The 22055-nt window shown below is 32.8% G+C and overlaps 1 pseudogene; it reads left to right on the forward strand.

Annotated features, from left to right (window-relative positions):
* The window catches only part of LOC127724258 (uncharacterized), a 39638-nt pseudogene that overhangs the window by 13037 nt on the left and 4546 nt on the right, over positions 1-22055 (forward strand).

A 22055-nucleotide genomic window follows, 5' to 3' on the forward strand; every position in this document is an offset into this window, starting at 1 on the left:
AATAACATGCAAATACACTTACCAGTTCGTTCACTTATTCCATTCAACGACAACCAGAAGTGACCACAATGGTAGCAACCAGCATTATCCGATCAAACAGACACTTCCTTTAATGATGGTATGACTGATTTCATATGAGTAATTAGGTGTTCCATTATTGATGCAACTGTAAACCAATCCTGCTTCACAGAGTGAAAGCAATGGCCAAATGTGTTATGCTGAAAAATATTAAACTTGTATAATTATTATTGATTATAAAATATTTGAATGTGACTGGTTGTAAATTAAATTATGATTTAATTGTTTTAAATTTATTCACAGAACATGTACAATAAATAGTGTATGGGAATAATGTGATATTGCTGTCCACTAGTTTAATAGAAGGTTCCCTGATGATATATAAATTGAAATGTTTGTAGAATGTTTATGATCACTTCCTACAGGCTAATTTTTTTTAAATTTATGTTCATTCACATTTATTGGTTTAATGTTCGTAACTGAATTTTGTTATTTTAGTATTTCCTGTAATTGCAATGAATAATTTTGTAAGGTTTGTCAATTTTTTAAGATTTGCAAATAAAAATACACACATGATTTCGAAATTTACAGTACTTAGAGTTCATTTCTTAAAAGTTTAAGGAGTAATTTATTGATTCAATGGAACATGTGTACTCCACATTACAACTCATTTACAAATATTTTAATTTTGAATGTAACACGTCTTCTGATTGGCTGACAGTGTTTTGTTTACCATCTCATAGACATAATTTTGTCATGTGACCGTGACGTCATCAACGTTTTTTCATGATTTACGCCGGTTTAAATGGAATTTGGATTAAATTATAAGGAATGACTGTATTATTTTTTCTGTCTATTCGAAATAACATAAAAAATGTGGTGCACACTTTAAAGTTAAGAAGTTGGCAATATCCTTTAACTTTACGTTCCGCTATATAGATGATGTTCTCTCACTAAATAATAGAAAATTTGGTGACTATGTTGAACGAATCTATCTCATCGAACTAGAGATAAAGGATACTACAGATATAGTTAAGTGTGCCTCATATCTTGACTTACATCTAGAAATAATTGACAATGAGGGTCGGTGGAAAACAAAACTTTACAACAAAAGAGATGATTTCAGCTTCCCAATTGTTAACTTTCCATTTCTATGTAGCAACATTCCAGCAGCGCCTGCATATGGAGTATATGTCTCCCAATTGATACGATATTCCCGGGCTTGTATTTCCTATCATGATTTCCTTGATAGAGGATTGCTGCTCACAAGGAAGCTATTAAACCAAGAGTTCCAAATAGTGAAGTTGAAGTCATCCCTTCGTAAATTTTACGGACGCCATCACGAGTTGGTTGACCGTTATGGAATAACTGTTTCACAGATGATAACGGATATGTTCCTTATGTCGTAACTACAGTGCACTTCCCTTTTCACGAATTAGACTACTTACCGGATTTGTAATAACATAAGCAACATGACGGGAGCCACATGTGGAGCAGGATCTGCTTACCCTTCCGGAGCACCTGAGATCACCCCCAGTTTTTGGTGGGGTTCGTGTTGCTTAGTCTTTAGTTTTCTATGTTGTGTCACCTGTACTATTATTTGTCTGTTTGTCTTTTTATTTTTGGCCATGGCGTTGTCAGTTTATTTTCGATCTATGAGTTTGACTGTTCCTCTGGTATCTTTCGTCCCTCTTTTAAAATAACCTGTGAAGTGTGCACCACATTTTTGATGTTATTTCTTCATAGACAGAAAAAATGTTACAGTCATTCCTTAAATAGATAACATAGGGTATTACTAATACCTTCAAGTTTTGTTCAGAATCTTTGTAAATTGCCACAGCAACATGCAATGATAGTCCTTTCTGTCCAAAGAAGTCTGTCATCTTTTCTCTGTGAAGTGCAGGTAGAAACTTCATAGCCCAGTCTATAACAATTAGAACAGATGTTTCATTCAGATCGTCAAACATTTTGGTTCTAGCTTCATCTTGGTTTACAGTTTTCAATAAATGGGCTTTCCAAAGTTCTATCTTGTAGCCATATGCCTCAACATCTCTTAAATGTTCTTCTTTTTCATCATTGGTTAGCTCAGTTGATAAGAAATATATATAAAATTAAATTGAACATATGTGCACTCTAAAATGTGCCCCCCCCCCCCCCCCACCACCACCATAAAATTCAATAAGTCAATAACTTAGCATTGCTTTCATGATTTCATAATGGTCATAATATAATCATTTTGCTTATCTAATTGTTAGCTTTAAAAAACATATATATGTATATAAATGCTAATCTATATTCGTTTTTCGTTCATTTTTTTTGTACATAAATGAGGCTGCCGTTTGTTTTCTCGTTTGAACTGTTTTTACATTTGTCATTATAGGGTCTTTTATACTAGCTATGCGGTATGGGTTTTTCTCATTGTTGAAGCCCATGTAATAACCTATAGTGGTTAATTTCTGTGTCATTTGGTCTCTTGTGGAGAGTTGTTTCATTGGCAATCATACCACATCTTCTTATCTTTATAATAAATAGAATATGATGTAGATTAGATTTGTGGTCATATAATTAAAAGTTTGTCTTTTTTATTGAATCTACATTTTTTTCTATCAATTGTCATACAGGTGTTTTCTGCTATAAATCTTATTTAAAACGAAAATATTAAGCATAAATTTCTGATGATAAATTAGTTAAAGGTACCAGTATCCATGTTATCATAATGAATTTTATCTGTAAGTCTCTTGTAGGTATATCTACAAAAAATGTAGTATTACTTCTGTAGAGTCATGACAGTGAAATTGGATAAGGCTGTTCAGTCAAAAACACCTTTTTCAAAGTGAATGCTGCTGATTGATGTTAATTCATTTTGATCGTCAAAAAGATGATAATCAAGGTTATCAGCACAGATCACTATCAATCACCATGATTCACAGTAAATCACTCCACACCAGTGATAGTGACTTGTACTTTTCCCCTTGTGTATACTGTTCATATGCATGTTACTGTAAATTCAGAAATTATTGCGTGCATTTGTTGTTGCATTTTTGTAATTTTAGACTAAAATGCGATTTTAATTTTTGCGATATTGACAAAAATCCTGTTTATTTCATATAAAAAAATTCAAACTGCGATTTTCAATTATTGCGATTATAACCCTGTCAAATTTTTCGCAATAATAAAAACATCGTAATAATTTCTGAATTTACAGTAAGTCATGTGTACTTGAAACTCAAACAATAATTTTTAACTGATATTTCACTTACCTGAAGTATTATTCACTCTGTCGACTAACATTTGCAAGACATCAGGTAGCAGGTTACATCTGTCACACACTAGATCATGAAGATGGTCACACTCTGCAGCATACTCTTTCTCCTTTGTATCACTTAATGCCAAGGTAATGCAGTGATCAGCACATCTATCATTCTTTTGTACATGCAGCTTATAGTCAGTTTTAAAGTATATTTTACTTTTTTTTAGATTTGACAATATTTCATCGGAATCATCTCTGTCTAACACCTCCATGTTTACCAGTTCTTTCGTTACATTTATCAAGAGGTCAAATGCTGTGTTTCCACAAACCAGAGCAATATTATCCAGTCCACGCAAATTTGTCTTTTTAGCTGCTAAACATAAAAATAATATCTTAAAAAGTGTTGATGAAGACAGTGGAGAGAAGTTTTGCTCCTTGCAAATGGTTATATACATATTGATTAACTCAGAGTAACATGATGTTCTTATGACTTGTGGAATAGATACAGTCTCTTGTTCCAGTTTCACTGTTCTCATTCCAAATGATGACACCTGAATAAACTGATGATAAAAAAAAATCAAGAGCATGTTCCAGTTTAATAGGATCCATTCTCAATCTGTGTAGTTTTTCTTTTGCATCTACACTGAAACTGCCAGGCCCATTATTATAAAATTGAAAATGCCTTCTGGCTTGATCTATACGCCATACTGTAAGACCAGGTATCAAATTCTGCAGTTGTGTTTTGGAGTATTTATTTCCAATCATTGAGAGCAGCTGTAATTTCTCATTATTGTTATCAGAACTGTTATAAAGATTTACGATCATTTGAGTCAACTGACTATCTGTATCGCCATTGTTACTGACATGTGAAGTAATATGCTTGAATAGCTTATTGCTTTGACCTGGTGCTATACATTCAACCAATGCATCAATACCTTGAAGTGCTTTTCTTTTATGCAGCCTAACTGTTCTGCTGCTTGCATCCTCTATTGGAGTTTTAAGCTGTCTCTTCAAAGGGCTGATTGATCCTTTTCCAAGAATTTGTAAAGCCTTATTTAAACTTTCAATTGATGGCTTGCTTAAAGCATCACTCCAGTTTGACACTTGAGAATCACAATCTTCTGTTGTTGATTGAGATTGATCCAGATCAAATATCTCAGATTGATGATCACCCTAAAATGAAGTATAAAGCACTGTTAAGATTCACCATATCAAAGAACCCCAATAATTCAATTTTTGATGAAATCAAACAAATTTAAATTTTGGACCCTTTGGACCTCAATGTGGACCAATTCAAAAATGGGGCCCAAAATTCAAAAATTTAATACACGGTGAGATTCAGCATATCATAGAACCCCATATATTCAATTTTTGTTAAAATCAAACTAAGTTTAATTTGGGACCCTTTGGACCTTAATGAAGACCAATTTGAAAACGGGACCAAAAATTAAAAATCTAAATATATGGTTAGATCCGGCATATCAAAGAACCCCAATAATTCAATTTTTGATGAAATCAAACAAAGTTTATTTTTGGACCCTTTGGACCTCAATGCGGACCAATTTAAAAACAGGGCCCAAAATCCAAAAACTTAAAACACGGTTTAATTCAGCATATTAAAGAACCGCAAGAATTCAAGAATAAAACCCCATTGAAATTGTCAAGAAATAAGCAATTTATACAAAGTATTAGAAAAGTATTGTTTTAAGTCCCTTATTCCTAGGGCCATAAGCCCCAAAAACAATTCCAACCTTTCTTTTTTGTTATGGAACCTTGTGGTACAACTTCAGATTGATCCATACACTTACACACAAGTTATTGTCTGGAAACTAGAAAAATGCTTATTTGGACCCCTTTTTTGGCCCTGAATTCCTAAACTGTTGGGTCCATAACCCCCAAAATCAATCCCAACCTTCCTTTTGTGGTTTCAAACCTTGTGTTTAAATTTCATAGAGATCCATATACTTAAACTAAAGTTATTGTCCGGAAACTAAGTGTTCTCGGACGACGCGGACGACGATTACGTGATACCAATATACGACTGCAAAAATGTTTGGCGGTCGAATAAAAAGAGGGGGGCAATAGGGGGTACGTTAACATGTTAACAACACCTCGATTTTGGCTAAAACAGTTAACAACAAATTCAAAAATGCTGATAACAGTTAACACAGTGGGTTGAAAACAGTTTTAAAACAGTTTAAATTTATCTCAGATAACAGTTAACAACACCTTGAAAAAGGCCAAAACAGGTTAACCTAAAAAGTTATTGCCCCCCCCCCCCCCCCCCCCCCCCCCCTACAAACTTAAGGTTATTCTGTTTATTTCTTTATTATCTTATCTTATCTGATTTAATTTCATATAGTATAATTTATGAACTCTGAAATATAACTCATTGTCTCTTAATTTAATACAAGAATTAAATGGTGCTTACACACTGTTAATTTTAGAATAAAAATTTTACAATCCTGTCAGCAGAATTAGGATTTGTATGCTCTTCTTACTGCACCAAATGCTTTAATTTTTCTCTTATCATTTTTTGGCAAATAAAATCTAGAAACTGCTGTTGGTCGGACAGAGGATTGGTCAGGAAAAGGTAGACAGACATAATAATTATGGTTATTTGGCCAAATTGTGATATAAATGTGAAGCAGTTTTGTGATTGACACAGAACTGTACTAGACCAAGGAATTGACAGTAATACAGCTTCGTTATGGTTTGCTTTTACAAATTGTGACTTGGATGGAGAGTTGTCTCATTGGCACTCATACCACATCTTTTTATATCTAGTTGATTTTATGTAGATTGTAGGATGCAAATTATTGTTTTACCTCTTATACATATACATGTAACATTGATAGTAAATTTTTTATCTCATTTTTATTAACAGAAAATAAAAAAAGATTTGCAAAATGAAAAAAAAACCTTTTCAAGAGCCCTTACTTTAGAACCTATATGGCTAAGAATCAAACAGCTTAAACAATTTGTGACTAATAATGACAAAGAGCACAATGAAATGGGAACCTAGAAATCAGTTCATATTTCGACCATATCTGGTTATATACATTTTTCAAAGTGAGAATAATTATTTACTTAACTTAAAAGTCCACATCTGTATGAAATGAGATGTCCTTCACTGGATACATCTGCCTCCCATTTCGATTGGTGGCCACTTGGCAACTTGCAAAACTTCAAATGGTTGGAAATATTTTTTGTGTATTCAGAAAGTGTCACATGTTCCTCATCTTTAGAAAATGTAGCAGAAAAACCACACTTACCCGCAGCAAACTTCTGCAATGGACACTGTGTCGTCTGTTTATCAACAGTGGCAGCCATTGAAACATCGCCCTCTATGTAAACATTTCTTCTAAGGGAGGTAATTTCGATAATTCCACTGATGATTAATTCAATATTCTGCGGTCTCATCTTTAATATTTTACGATCATTATCATTACTTTTTTTTATTTAAACTTGAAAAATAACTGTTTTTCTTATATATACAAATTATAACTTTCTTATTAATAGTTGCAAAAAAAAAATTGAAAATGAACAAAGTGGGTCACATTACTATGCATTTATAGTACTCTGAAATGGACAGTGATTGGAAGTTTAGACCAAAAAATTACACAAACCTCATTTTTAAGAAAAAATAATTGTTTGTATTTCTTAAAATTAAAGAAAGTCAATTACCAAAAATAAAGAAATTTGGTAATTTTTACTATACCACCCTTTGTTATACGCCTGCATTGTCCTTAGGTAGAACTATACTTAACTGTCTCGAGTGGATAAATATTGTATCACACTCGATGCAGTGGTAGAGTCTATATGTATATATCCCAAATTATAATAAGAATAGATATATTTCTGATAAAAGGATAAACACTTTCAGTGATTTTGTTGGCTGTTGTTACCTCATTAAAAAGATAGTTGTATGTAACCATAAAACGTATGCAGGTTTTATTAAGGCATTTAGGATCTGAGTATCATGTAAGGATGTAAAAATCTGTTTATATATAGCGTCACTGATGAGTCTTTTGAAGACGAAACGCGCGTCTGGCGCATATGCAAAATTTCAATCCTGGTATCTATGATGAGTTTAATAAGACACTATTAGATTAGCAAGTAAATGTAAACATTAAACTAATCAGGATTACAAGTAATTATTTTCTCCGGAGATTAGTTTATACATTTGTGAAAACACATTTAAAATTTCAGTTTAAGATTCGAATACAGGATTTGGTATTCTAATTTTTTATAAAAGCGAAATAATTGTTTCACTTTCCATCCGAAATGTGTCTTCTTCAAAAAATTAGAAATCAAACATAGAATATATTTTTGTCTGCATGAGCTGTATTTCATAAGATAATTTATAAAGATTAATGTTTTGAGTTATTTTTTCCTTTTATAACTTGAAAATCTTTCTAAACAAGTTCTAACATTTTCTTAAATTTTTTCCAATACCCTAAAAAACTGGCATTTTATAAATTATTCTAAATATTAATATATTTTTAGACATTTACACTGGTATGAAATAAATTCTAGTTGAATTTAACGATTCGTTTATCGCGATGTGCAAGTGACTTTTAACAATTCCAATGGAGAAGATATAAAAAAAATAATCAGCTCTTTGTTACGTTTTAGAAAGTACAAAACCATTATTTTTCAGAACAATGTAGATAACAGTGTAAAAGATTGACTGTCATCGGTGGATTACCTTTAAATATTTGCAACGAGAAAATATTCATTGTACTTTCTATGTGATAATATTTTATAAAATCAATTTTTTATACAATGCAAACTGGATTACAAATACCTTAGGAGTATTTTCTTAATCACTCTTTTTTCGAAGAAATTGATACGTCAATCTTAAAAAAATAAAAATTGTTGTGTATCAAGATATCTCATTGTTGTTTTTTTACGGCAGAATTTAGTGAAATATATGTCATGGAAGACTTTTCTAAAGAATAGGTAAAAGAAGATGTGGTATGAGTGCCATTGAGACAACTCTCCATCCAAGTCACAATTTGTAAGAGTAAACCATTTTAGGTAAGGAAATATGTTATAGATGACGTATGAGTATGCTTCAAAAAATGAAAACAACACGTTATAAGGTAGTCCCAAAGCCAAATATTAGAAAGCTAAGGATGAATAAGAAACCTAAACAGTTGAAGAGCTATCTAAGCAAAAAAGGACCTACAAAAATAGCCGAAGTCATTTTTGCTTGAGGGAGTTTAAATGATAATATTATAAGAACCTTTTTTCAAAACGCACTGTATCAGTATTTTGAATACGGTTATGACGTATAGAGGAGGCAGTCTAGAAAGTTATTCCCCTTTTTTTCAAAATGACAATTATTTTCATGGAAACTGATTATTTCCTTGAATCGAATTTGAACCTGTATTCTTTATTGCAAGCATGTACCAGTTATAAATAACAGATGTTAAAAGAAAAGCATCTTTCACAACGAAATTTTGTAAAACACAGATTATCTTAAATAAGTAAACACTGAAAGGAGTTATCTTTATGTAAACAGTTCAGAACGAAAAATAAACGAATGAGTTTTTCATTTTTTTTTTTTTTTATTATTTGGTTTTGACTGTTTTGTCAGACAACAAAAACTAGTTGAAGAATAGTAGATGGTATAGTTCAATAACAATACAAACATGTAGTTGGATAAACCAATAAATACTAAACGCCACAAAGTCTGTTATAACAATGCCGTGACACATTTTCAACAGTATATTCTCGAAACTAATACTTGATTTTATTGGCGCATTGGTGGATTTTGCTTGCTAATTGCAATCTATCTTAGGTTTTAATTATTATTAAATACAAGTCAACAAGTCTATAGGGTAGGTGTATTGATCTATTCCGTCGGTGAACATTGACATTTTTCTTATCGTGTATTACTGATTTATATTGTTTAGCTACCTGTGCAAGTTTCCAAATTATACATTATAATATTGGTAATCAAATATCTGCATAAAAGCATAGATTGGCAGAGAGAATTTGTCGTTATTTCCTTCTTTATGACAAGAAACATCAGCGTGTGTAGCAGACTTGAACAATTATTCAGACACTGTAATTACGCATTTATATCATTGATTTCTTACCTTTAAATCAAGGAAGTTTTAACTTGCCATAGCTGGTAAAAAAAAATGAAAGATATGTATATATAAAAATATATGAGTGATAAAAAGCATCACTTCTTCATTGACATTGTATATCTAGTTTAGCTTAGATAGACGTATAGCAGGCAACATGCACAAACTCAAGCAAATTTAGGCGAGTGACATTTTTATAAAGACGCTTAGTTAACGACTTTAATGCACCCACCTAACATACGGCTATATTATATATCATTCGAAAGCTTATTAACTGTACTTTCTGTTAAGCCCGGTCGTCAAAAATTCGTACGGTGCAATTTTCGTTAAATCAAGGTCAAAGGTCAAAACTGAATATTCGTAAACTTTGCTGGAATTAAACAAAATGTCCTTTTCTGGTACTTGTATGATATTTTTTTTCTTATAAAACCTTATAAAACAGATTATCATTATTCCAAATCAAATGCAAACTAAAGTGCTGATTGCGCAATATTTACAGAAAATTGTATTTCTTGGAAAAACTTCCAAAAATCATAAAACTGCAATAAAGGCTAAATTATTACTGAGGTTTGAATATTTGTATGTCAAAAATAGAATAAATGTATCGTTTATAGGCCGAGGGAATTTTTTCGTCATTTAAAACTGCAATTAATACGATATAGGTCAGGATGCAGCCTTCTAATGAAGCTTTTGCAGTTGCCCAGAAAGGACACCATCTGCAAATAGTGATCATTTTGCTTTTTTGGCTAGATAGTATTGTCAATATCGGCAGAAAATGATAAATCATATATGAAAAAAGAAGAATAATGGAAGAACGTTATGGAACAAACAAGGTATAATTAGTAAAAAGTTATTTTTTCCGATTTTTCAGAAATGTGACGAAGTTTATACTCGTTCAATATTCTAATGAAAACTGTTTGTACTATGCGCTTTTCAATAACTAATTCCTTTTAACGTTAGTCCATTATTAAATACTTTATTATTTGTTTTATCAAATATGAGTGAAAATTAATATATAGTGGAAGCTTGAATGCAATTTCTGACCAACTGCGATCACATCGGGTTTAGGTAGTGTTCGACTTTTTGGTAAAGTGTTTTAAGGACTGTTGTTTGTCAGTCCTACTTTATCTCTTTTTCTGCGACTATGGTTTGATACTACCTCCTTGCTATTTTTTCTATCTTTCAACCAACGAAAAGAAAACCAGATGATTCAAAGCTCTCTCTCTCTCTCTCTCTCTCTCTCTCTCTCTCTCTCTCTCTCTCTCTCTCTCTCTCTCTCTCTCTCTCTCTCTTTCTCTCTCTCTCTCTCTCTCTGTTAGTCTAAAGAAAACTTTGTAATGAGCAATTTTCCTCCTACATTGCTTGGTAGATTTTAGTGAGGTTCAAAACTGCTTTGTTTGGTAACAGGCTATTGCTGCTTATTGATAAAATTTTTGGGGTGACACCTTCACAGTAATTTCGTCTTTGATACGAAAAAATATAACTTATGTATTGTTGACGGGGATTGCAAGTTTTCAATCCGAAGGTTGGTAGTTCCTTGAGCACTCACTGGGCCTCCACTTATAAAAACTGATCGCCGCAAAATACTTTAGTAGCCACAAGTGCTGAAAATCGCATTTAACACCAACAATCAATCTATTATCTTTATATTACAATGTACTAATATGTTAACTATTCAGGACGTGTAAGTATTGTTATTGCAAATTGCTAAAATTTCCAAATCTATAGGATTAAATAATTCGGCCAGGCATGAAAACATTTTGAGTGGCTAGCTTATAATAGCTTACACTTCCTTGGTCAATGCATGATGCAGTATAAGCAACCAAGAAACATATAAAGATTGCTATATCAAAATTTCGCTCCCCAAACTTTCCCCCAAAAAGCATGAATTTCTAGTGTAGTATATCCTTTATCTTTGTTGCATTTTTAAAATTTGTGTTGTTTCAACCTTATATTGTCTGCATACAATTTGATTTAACACAAAACAGCTAAAAAGGCTACCTTTTTGCAGATGGCTCTATTTTGGGCAACTGCATGGGTTTTTTTTATTGGCTGTTTAATCAATAAGAAGCGTAATTGCAGTATTATGATGATGTCAACAATCCTTAGCACTGAATAAAATATATTATTTGGTTTTATGGTGAATAGCGATTGAATCACAGACAAAAAAATAGGTTTTCACGCATTTTTTGTCATTTTCACAGGAATTTCTGAAAAACGGCGTCATTTATTAAAAATTATACACTAATATTTCGAAGTACTTTTGATTAGTAAGTATTAACATATGTTCTAACAGATTTTCAAATTTTCATACAAAATATTATTATTCATAAGACACAATATGCAAAAATGCTGACATTGTGTAAAATTAGAAAATGTCTGTCCTTGACCTTTCATCGTGATTTCACGGAAACTGCACCATACGAATATTTGACGACCGGGCAAAATAGATAGAAGAGATGATGTGCTTTCGAACGGTGTATGATTTAGCCGTATGTTAGGTGTGTGCATTAAAAATGAAATGTTATGGTCAATGTCACTCGTCTATAACACGAATTTGGTAATTCTTAGGTATTGTAAATGATCAGATATAACCAAAGATAACACCATATAATATATTAACATCGTTTCTGCTTCTCGCATATTAGTTATGTAGAAATGTAGGAGCAAGACGTTAAAGGTTTAGACTAGAAACAGATGTCTGATACTGTAACTGTCCTATTCGAGCATTCAAATGCATTGAACGTATATTCATTTGTGGTATACAATCTCTATCCGTAAATCACTTCCAAAGAATTGTAACGTCGATTTTTACCGGAATATTTATTTGAAACAGTTGTTACATGTGCAGTATTGATTGGAAAAACATGCATTCTTTCGAAATTATTATTGTATTTCTTCTGGGCACAAACCTGTATATATGTTCGGCATGCAACGCCTCACATTCTAAATGTTCCTTAAACTTAGTTGAATATGTGACACAATGTATAGCTAGTTTGTGTATAAAATGGGAAGACATACCTTTTCGTTTTCTAAGAGCTTTTCTATAAAATATTTAGAATTAACTATTTACATGTCTTTCCAGGAATGACAGAATTTCCATGTCAGATTCCGTGTCCATGGCACAATAAAACATTCAATTATTACAGTTCCAGTTCTGTTAAAGGTACAAGGACGTGGACGTTTTCCGCTGATGGTCAAACAACCTACGTGAACGATCCGAGGGACAACATGCAAAATACCTACAAATGTCATCAAATTACAGAACGATTCATTATTTTTAGGTATGTTAATGGTAAACTTTAATGTACAATGTAACTTCATATTAAGATTAATTTGAGAAAAATATATTTTCAATTATTATGTCTTTATAAATTAAGAATGATTACCTGATATAACCTGATTGACTGATTGGTGTTTTACACCACTCTCAACACTATTGTTCTGTTTCTTGGTGGTCAGTTTTTATTGTTGGAGGAAGCCGGAGTGGCCATACAGAACCATCGACCTATGGGAGAAAATCTACAAATCCTAGTTAATTAAGATTGGAATCAAGTGCATCTGCCCCGAGCGGGATTCGAACTCACAATCTCACTGTTGACATGCTAGTGATACAGACAACTTGTAGATAATTATATAACATAACGATAATTTAATATTCTGATGACAAAAAAGGTGTGCAGCGTATTTATAGTGTAACATATAAGTTGTGTTTGGTCAGGATAAGTTATACAAAGGGGAAAGGGATAACTAGAACATGGATTAGTAGAAAAAAAGGAAATAGACAGATACCATTTGATAGAAATAGGCAGAAAGAATTTTAAAAACGGAAATTAGAAGAAAAGACAAGCTACAACTTACATTAATAAATGAAACAGTAGAATACCGCTGATCTAAAGTCATAAGTCGATAAGGAAAAAACCAATCCGGGTAACAAGCTAACACCAAGGGAAACGCATCAACTATAAGAGGATAACAACGAGAGAAAACAAAACACTGCAGTGAAAACTGAAATCAGTCGTACTTGATTCAAGATTGTTAAGCGTCATAGGTTCCATGCATCACCCGGTTGGTGAAGGTTAATGCAATGGGTGATCGATTTTACAAAGTGTTAAATGTATTTTCACTTTAATGACAAAGTTTAGACAGATGGACGAAAAGATAAGTTTATAATGCTCAACATTACGAACCAGACTATAAAAATCAAATCAGTATCTGAGCAGAAAGTTGATGAACAACGGTTATGTCAAAGAACGTCTCGTCCTTTTTCTTAAAAAGTTCATCGGAAGATACCAAGACATTGCTGATAAATATTCCGTATCAACTTCGAAAATGATACATATGGTCTTGGAGTATAGATTCGATGTACTGACGTTGTTTATCATCTTGATTACATGTTATAGTAAAATTGAGAATGGAAATGGGGAATGTGTCAAAGAGACAACAACCCGACCATATAGTTCATTTGTCTTTGTAAATTATGAACCTTAACCGTTTTTCCATTTTTGGTAATATCCTTTAGGCTTCGCTGGGAACTTATGCATCCCGCTAATATGTGCTGTTGTGCTGTTGTCATTTTTGTATTCTGTCTTTCAATATTGGTTATGTGCTTTTTCTATATGCCATTTTGTTTTTTTATGTTGACATATTTGTTTGTTTTATAGTGATTAAGATTATAACAGTGTTGACTGTTGTACCCTTATTATTGACTTTTTTACCTTCTATGTCTGTTTGTTTTGTTAACGCATTCTTGTCAATATAATGGAATTGTATGCGACTGTCATACAAGTGAGAGCTTTAGCTATCTTTAAAAACATTTTCTACATAAGGATATGCCTGTACCAAGTCAGGCATATGACAGTTGTTTTCCATGCTTTTGATGTGTTTGAGCTTTCGATTTTGCAATTTGGAGAGGAACGGTATTTTTGTTATTTTTATTTTCAGTAGAATATGATAAAGCAAAAAATGATAATTGAATTTTTAATATAGAATATAAGAACGAAATTAAAAGAAACAAACTAAGAAGAACCATGATTAAAACAATGTACACGTTATCATTTTTAAAATCTAAAACCTTGAAGCGATATCAAAGCGGCAATATTTTACTGATTTTCAAATCTCATAATTAATTGAAAAGACACAAATAAAAGTAACAAACAAGAACTAAGGGAGTCAGACGAACTGAAAAAAAGAGAGATACCGTTGTTTGGACACCGTGGACACCTTATGCTACGCCTGCGCCACCACCATGCACATTGATGTGCTGATATCTAAAGTACATTGTAATTATGAATATAATATGTGTTTTCAGCCGTGAATCATCTTCACTGGTGGTACAATGGATAAATCTGTGGTAGAGTTTTGACTTGTTTAGACGAACATATTAGTATACATATTTTTAAACACCATACGATGGAGCAGAGGGCATGTAACTGTTGAAAAATGGATAGTTTAAATCATCAGCTTCCAATATAAAGTCGTCCATCTGAGTCAATATCGAGACAAAAATTAGAATATGAAGCAGATCTTTTACTATCTATAGTAAAATCGTTGAAAACTACGAAAAACTCCGTAAACCGTGCATAATTTTCCGCACATACAAAAAATTGACGAAATCTTCGTGAAGTAGGTCCCAGAAATGCGTCGAGTGATTAGAGAGTTTCTGTTCAATGTTTAAAACTTTGATGTTGCTTTCAGGTATTGATTATAAAGGTCTTTCCTTTTTCTATAAGGTTGAAATTTGTTCAGGACCAGACCCCGGTTCTTCGTTACATTTGGATTGAAAAAGATTCAACGACTCATTGGTAGGGTTATGCCCCTATGAAAATTAATCGCAGTCGGTTGGCCCCCAAAATTCAGAAACCGTAAGTCGTAGACACCTAAGATCTTCAACAATCATCATCCATTGATGTGACTCTGAAAAGTATCTCAAGGTCAAATTTGTATGTTGACCTTGACCTTTGACCTACCACCTTGTTATGGGATAATCTCAGAAACCATTATACATACAGAAGTTTCGAATAGTGGGAAATGTTTGGGTCATTAAGTCGCAACTTCGTTACATTTTGACCGAAAAAATTTGACCTTTCTATAAGGGGCATAACCCCTAGTTTATGTTTCTAAAAAGACAAAATCAGCTTTTACTGTTAAACCAAAGGTCCTAGACCTATGGGTCTTCAACAATGACATTTGGGACCAATGACCTTGACAAAGGTCACAAGTTCAAAGGTCAAGGTTATGCCCCAGATAGCGAATTATGTGTGTTTGACTTTATTAAAAGGATTTTTAGTGTGTTTTAAAGCTTTTTAAGGTTGACCTTGACCTTTGACCTTACAACATTTTATTGGATATCTCAAAAACGATTATATTTACAGAAATAGTAAATAGTGAAAAATGTTTAGGTGACTAAGGCACAACTTTTTTTACATTATGACTGAAGAGATTTGACATATCATTAAGGGGCATAACCCCCGTTAACGCTTTCTTAAAAAACTAAATCATCTTTAACTCTTGAACCAAAGGTCCTAGACCCATGGGGTCTTTTATAATGACATCGTGGACCAATGACCTTCACAAAGGTCACAAGGTCAAAAGTCAAGGTCATGTCCTAAATAGCGAATTTGTCGTTTTTGTCATATTTTAACGGTTTTATGTGTGTTCGAGAGCTTTTCAATGCATTTTACGTCTATTGGGACATGTATTTTACATTACGAAAAGGAAAGACCTCTCAATTGTTCAAGAACAATTGACATTTTAATTATTATTATTTTTGTTCCGCCAAACTTTGACAAAATTTTCCTCCGTAACCGTAAGCCATGTCGCTTTCAGGTTCACACTTTGTTTCGGTGTCATAAATAAGTATCCGGAACTCACCCTGTGAGTCGTAAAATTTTGTCGGTCCGGAGTTATCCCTCCAAAACCTCATCTTCGCTAGCCAAGGGTTACGATCCACTTCCCTCCTCTCCACCCTTGGCGAATTGAGATAGAATTTCGGAGACACAAGGTAATGATTTTCATTGGTTGCATTCGAAACTCGCTGCATCCATTCAAAAAGCGCCTATATCATGATCACGTGTAAATGTAGAAAGTGTATGTAAACAATTGCCACGTGCTTATTGTGCAACAAGTCTTTACATCCCTAAACAAACGACTATATTTAATGACAATTTGAATGCTTTTAATCAACTAATAGAAGTTCCTGTGTATGTTTCTTGCACAAATGCATGCATGTCAACGTATATTTTCGTTTCCTGCTTTACCAAGTGTGTAGAATCTAGACGCTACCGTGTTTTTACCTCCAAATTGAAGAGTTCAAGTGCTGCCATTGGTCAAGAATAATGTATTCGAAATGGGCGTGACTTTAATCTATCGATAAATTGCACAACATTGTTATCACAAATGTTGGCTTAATCTGCCAAGGGTGGAGAGGAAGGAAGTGGATTGTAACCCTTGGCTAGCGAAGATGCCGAAACCTAAAAACCTTGTTGTCATTCAAACACCGTAACCGTAATAGGTAACAAAATAACGAGCGGTGAAATTTGTTCAGAACCTGACCCTGGTTCTTCGATACATTTGAATCGAAAAGATTCAACGATTCATTGGTAGGGTTATGCCCCTATGAAAATTAACCGATGTCGGTTGGCCACTAAAACTCAAAAACCGTAAGTCGTAGCCACCTAGGATCTTCACCAATGATCATCAATTTCTGTGACTTTGAAAATGCCTAAAAGTCAAATTTGTATGTTAACCTTGACCTTCGACCTTACACCTTGTTATGGGATGATCTCAGAAACCATTATACTTACAGAAGTTTTGAATAGTGGAAAATGTTTGGGTCATTAAGGCGCAACTTTGTTACATTTAACCGAATAGATTTGACCTTTCTTTAAGGGGCATAACCCCTGTTTTAGGTTTCTGAAAAGACAAAATCAGCTTTTACTATATAACCAAAGGTCCTAGATCCATGGAGTTTTCAGCAATGACATTTGGGACCAATGACCTTGACAAAGGTCACATGGTCAAAGGTCAAGGTCATGTCCCAGATTGCGAATTATGTTTTTGACCTTATTTAAAGGATTTTTAGTGTGTTTTAAAGCTTTTAAAGGTTGACCTTGACCTTTGACCTTACAACTTTTTATTGGATATCTCAAAAACGGTTAATCTTACAGAAATCGTATAAATTGAAAAATGTTTGGGTCGTAAAGCCTCAACTTTTTTTACATTTGACCAAAGAGATTTGACCTATCCGTAAGGGCATAACTCCTGTTAACTGTTTCTGAAAAGACAAAATTAGCCTTAACTCTTGAACCAAAGAGTCTGGACCCATGGGGTCTTTTATACTGACATCGTGGATCAATGACCTTGACAAATGTCAAAAGGTCAAAAGTCAAGGTCATTTTGCAAATAGCGGATTATGTGTTTTGTCAAATTTTAACGGTTTTATGCGTATTTTTGAGGTTTTCAATGCATTCTACGCCTATTGAAACATATATTTTACATTACGAAAAGGAGAGACCTCTCAATTGTTCAAAAACAAATGACATTTCAACTAAGTTTATTTTTATTTCAATTTCATATTTGTATTATCTGAGACTCACATTATCGATTTTTCCAAGGCATATTCTATTGATTTGATTTATTTTCAGACTGATTTGTAAAAATATATTGCTTATTATTAAGTGGAAAACCTTCTCTTTTGTTTTTATTAGGTCTTATTACTTTTCTGAAGAAAGACCTATGGTATTTGTTCTGATTATTTTTTTTTTTTCTTCCTCCAAATTTCAAAACCTATTTTGTGGTTTCGCAAGATGCCGCTTAGATTTTTTGCATATGATATTGAACAGCTATTGCAGTTTTGATACTGACCCTGATTAGTGGAAGACTTTTTATTGTAAGAATTATCTCCCCAAACACTCTTTGTTATGAGATCTCCTCCGTAACCGTAAAGGAAAGCGACAAATTTAATTTAACAAATTGCTCGCTATATCCTCAGGATTTTTTGTCCAATTTTGACTCCATATGAGAGTTATTTACCCTAATGCACTTGAAAAAAGTTATATGCAATTGTAACTGGTAAACCATAAATGAAAGAGACCTATGGTCCGTTGATTTGAGGTCCTTGGTACAAAGCATAAAAAACAAGGTCAATGTCAAATTCTAAATTTTGACTTTTCCTTGTTCCTTGATCTTCTCTGTCACTTTTAATATATATAAAAGAATTAGTGCAAAATGTTTGCCTAATTGTGATTGAGATATGATACATTCGGTCAGAAACAATCCAATGACATCTTATAAGAGTTATTGGACATGAAATGATTCAATTTAAGGTTAATTGATTATTACTCCAAGTTGGTACATGATCAAGCGGTAGGGTCTTTTGCAAACTGTTGGTTGACATGTGACCTTGAACAATATAAACCGGAAGTGACCTGGAGTAAACCGGAAGTAGCTATTTTTGCACTTTTGTCATATAAAAATGACTAGAAACTATATATTTTTTAAATATGCATACATAAACCTATCATTTGAGACCGGAAGTGAAGAAGTACCTTTTCTTCCTTATTACAGGCAAAAGTATATAGAAACCATATATTTTTGGAATCAGTGTAAATAAAGCTAGCATGTGAGACGCAGGTGGAAGAAAGGTCCGCTGATGTAGGCCCTCAGGCAATCGGTGCCCTCAGGTATCTTGCAAATAGTGCCCCAAATGCGTAGTAATAATATGATCTAAAATAGAATAAACTAAAAATACATTATTCTACTTTCTATTTAGACTGTGACAGTTCACAAGACTGGTTTAATAAAGGCTACCTCAGGTAATCTGTTGTGTATGAATACTGGTTTAATAAAGTCCTCACGAAACTTATGTATGAAGAATGGTTTAATAAAGGTGACTTTGATATTAATCATATTTTATTCATTAAGATATGAAAAGAATGAGCAACAGGCACAGCCTATAAAAGCTCTCTCCATATTACATGTACAAGGTATAATTCAATTATCAACAACTGTATTTAAAATAATGTAATATAGTGGAACATGCATGCTACTTATGAGCGCACACGAGCAAATATGTGTTTACAGTGTAACTTACTAAATGTAAAGTATATTTAAGTATATAGGCAATTACTCATCATTTATTCAAGTACCTTGACACATGCAAATATCCTTATAAGTCATTTGAAAAATATATATATATATGGCTTGAAGGAGACACTAAGCTTGCTTAGTGGAATAAATGAATTAATGTTGAAGTGGAGGAGAAAAAAACTAAATAAAACAAAAATTAAGTAATCACCTTTATTAAGCAGTCTGCATACACAGATAACCTGAGGCAACCTTTATTAAACCATTCTTCATACATAAGTTGCGTCAGGACTTTATTAAACCAGTTTTCATACACAACAGATTACCTGAGGTCACCTTTATTAAACAAGTCTTCATACACAACAGATTACTTGAGGTCATCTTTATTAGACCAGTCTGCATACACAGATACGTGAGGTCACCTTTATTAAACCATTCTTTATAGACAGATTACCTGAGGTCACCTTTATAAACCAAATCTGAATACACTACAGATTACGTGAGGACTTCATTTAACCAGTTTTCATTCACAACACATAACATAAGGGGTTTATTAAACCAGTCTTCATACACTTCAGATTACCTGATTTCATCTTCATTCAACAAGTCTTCATACACTACAGGTTACATAAGGTCACCTTTATTAAACCAGTCTAAATACACGACAGATTACCAGCGTTCACCTTTATTAAACCAGTCTGCATACACAGATTACCTGAGGTCACCTTTATTAATCCGGTCTTTGAAGACAGATTACCTGAGTTCACCTCTATTAAACAAATCCCAATACACTATAGATCATCTTTATTAAACCAGTCTTCATACACAACAGATTACTTGAGGTCACCTTTATTAATCCAGTCTTTATAGACAGATTACCTGAGGTCACCTTTATTAAACAATTCTTAATACACAAATTAACAGAGGTCACCTTTATTCAACACATTTCAATACACTACAGATTACTTAAAGTGACATTTATTAAACCAGTCTACATTCACAACAGACTAGCTGAGGACACCATTATTAAACTCATCTCAAAACACTATTGGTTACCTGAGGCCACCTTTATAAAACGAGTCTTCATACACAACAGATAACCTGATTTCATTTTTATTCATCAAGTCTTCATACTCTACAGGTTACATAAGGTCACCTTTATTAAACCTTGTCTAAATACACGACAGATTACCAGCGTTCACCTTTATAAAACCAGTCTCCATACACATATTACCTGAGGTACTATTCTTTAATTACGGGAGTTACCTTACCCTGGCATCCCGGCCCGATTTAGCTGTGCGTCGCAAGGGCCAGGTGGGGAACAAATACTACGTGATCGATTCAGTGCCAGTTGACTCTGAATCTAAAGTGAGGCTGAATAAATATATGCGTAAATTTTAATGTTTGATGTAAACTAGCGATTTCAAACAAAAGTTTAAGAATCATTGCTTCTGATTCAATAAATTTTGCTCTCAGGTTGACCAGTCCCCATTGTCAGTAATTTAATAAAATAAAAATAAATTAAACAGTATAAATAACTTCTAGTACGTGTAATCAAAAACAACTTAATATACTTTGAAAAATGTTGTACATTAAAATGATTTAATATATATTTTATCAGGAAGGAATATATGGGATAAGAGTCAACGAAACAACTCTTTAATAATAAAAAAAAATAAAAAATTAATAAATATTGAAATTGTCTAATGTAATTATAAATGAAAATAGATGTACATGTATCTTTGCACACATCGTTTGAAATGTTAAACATATTAACCCCAAAAAAAAAATATAAGGGCATTTTTTGTTGTCCTTTACTTTTATGGTTTTTCTTATATGTTACCATCTTTTCGGTCCTTTTAGATACATGTGTACATGATAATTAAGTCGTAAAATTGAAATCCAATTCACACCTTGGCCATGTGAAATCTTCAAGTTTTAACTTCCTCACCAGGTGATTGCTGATAAGAATTTAACCCTTTTCTGCTTTCTTATTATAATCAGACTGATAATTAGATATGGTTATACTGTACATCAATTTATAAAGAAAAATAAATACAGTCAAATTTTCACTTATTGATGTTAAACAAAAATTGCATGCAGATGTAAAACAAACTTAAAAGACTCATATTTAAGATGTATGATTGTTTCTCTTTGTATCTGAAATTCTATTGGGCAAAAATTAATTAATTTTTAATTCATTGACATGAACTTTATTTCATATTTACAATAGAATCTGTTGAAAAGGGAAAACTTTTTGTAGTTGTCATATTTAGCATTCCCAGTGTGCATTGCGCGACAAAATTAAACTCAGTTCACCTTAACAAATACATAACATAAACAATACAACGTCCATGAAGTTCTACATTTAGAATGAAGAGATTATTTAATTACAGCATAATTATATACCCAAGCATTGTATCTATTTTGCTCTTTGGTATTAAGTCACATTACACTTTGGTATTAAGATTGATCCAAATAGGGAACTATATTTTCGTGCCAATTAATCGATGACCAATTCCCCCGGATACCTGAGGTCACCGGATACCTCAGGGCCTACATCAGCGGACTTTTCTTCCACCTGCATGTGAGACCGGAAG

Source organism: Mytilus californianus, unplaced genomic scaffold (assembly GCF_021869535.1).
Source record: "Mytilus californianus isolate M0D057914Y unplaced genomic scaffold, xbMytCali1.0.p SCAF_14, whole genome shotgun sequence".
NCBI lineage: Eukaryota > Metazoa > Mollusca > Bivalvia > Mytilida > Mytilidae > Mytilus > Mytilus californianus.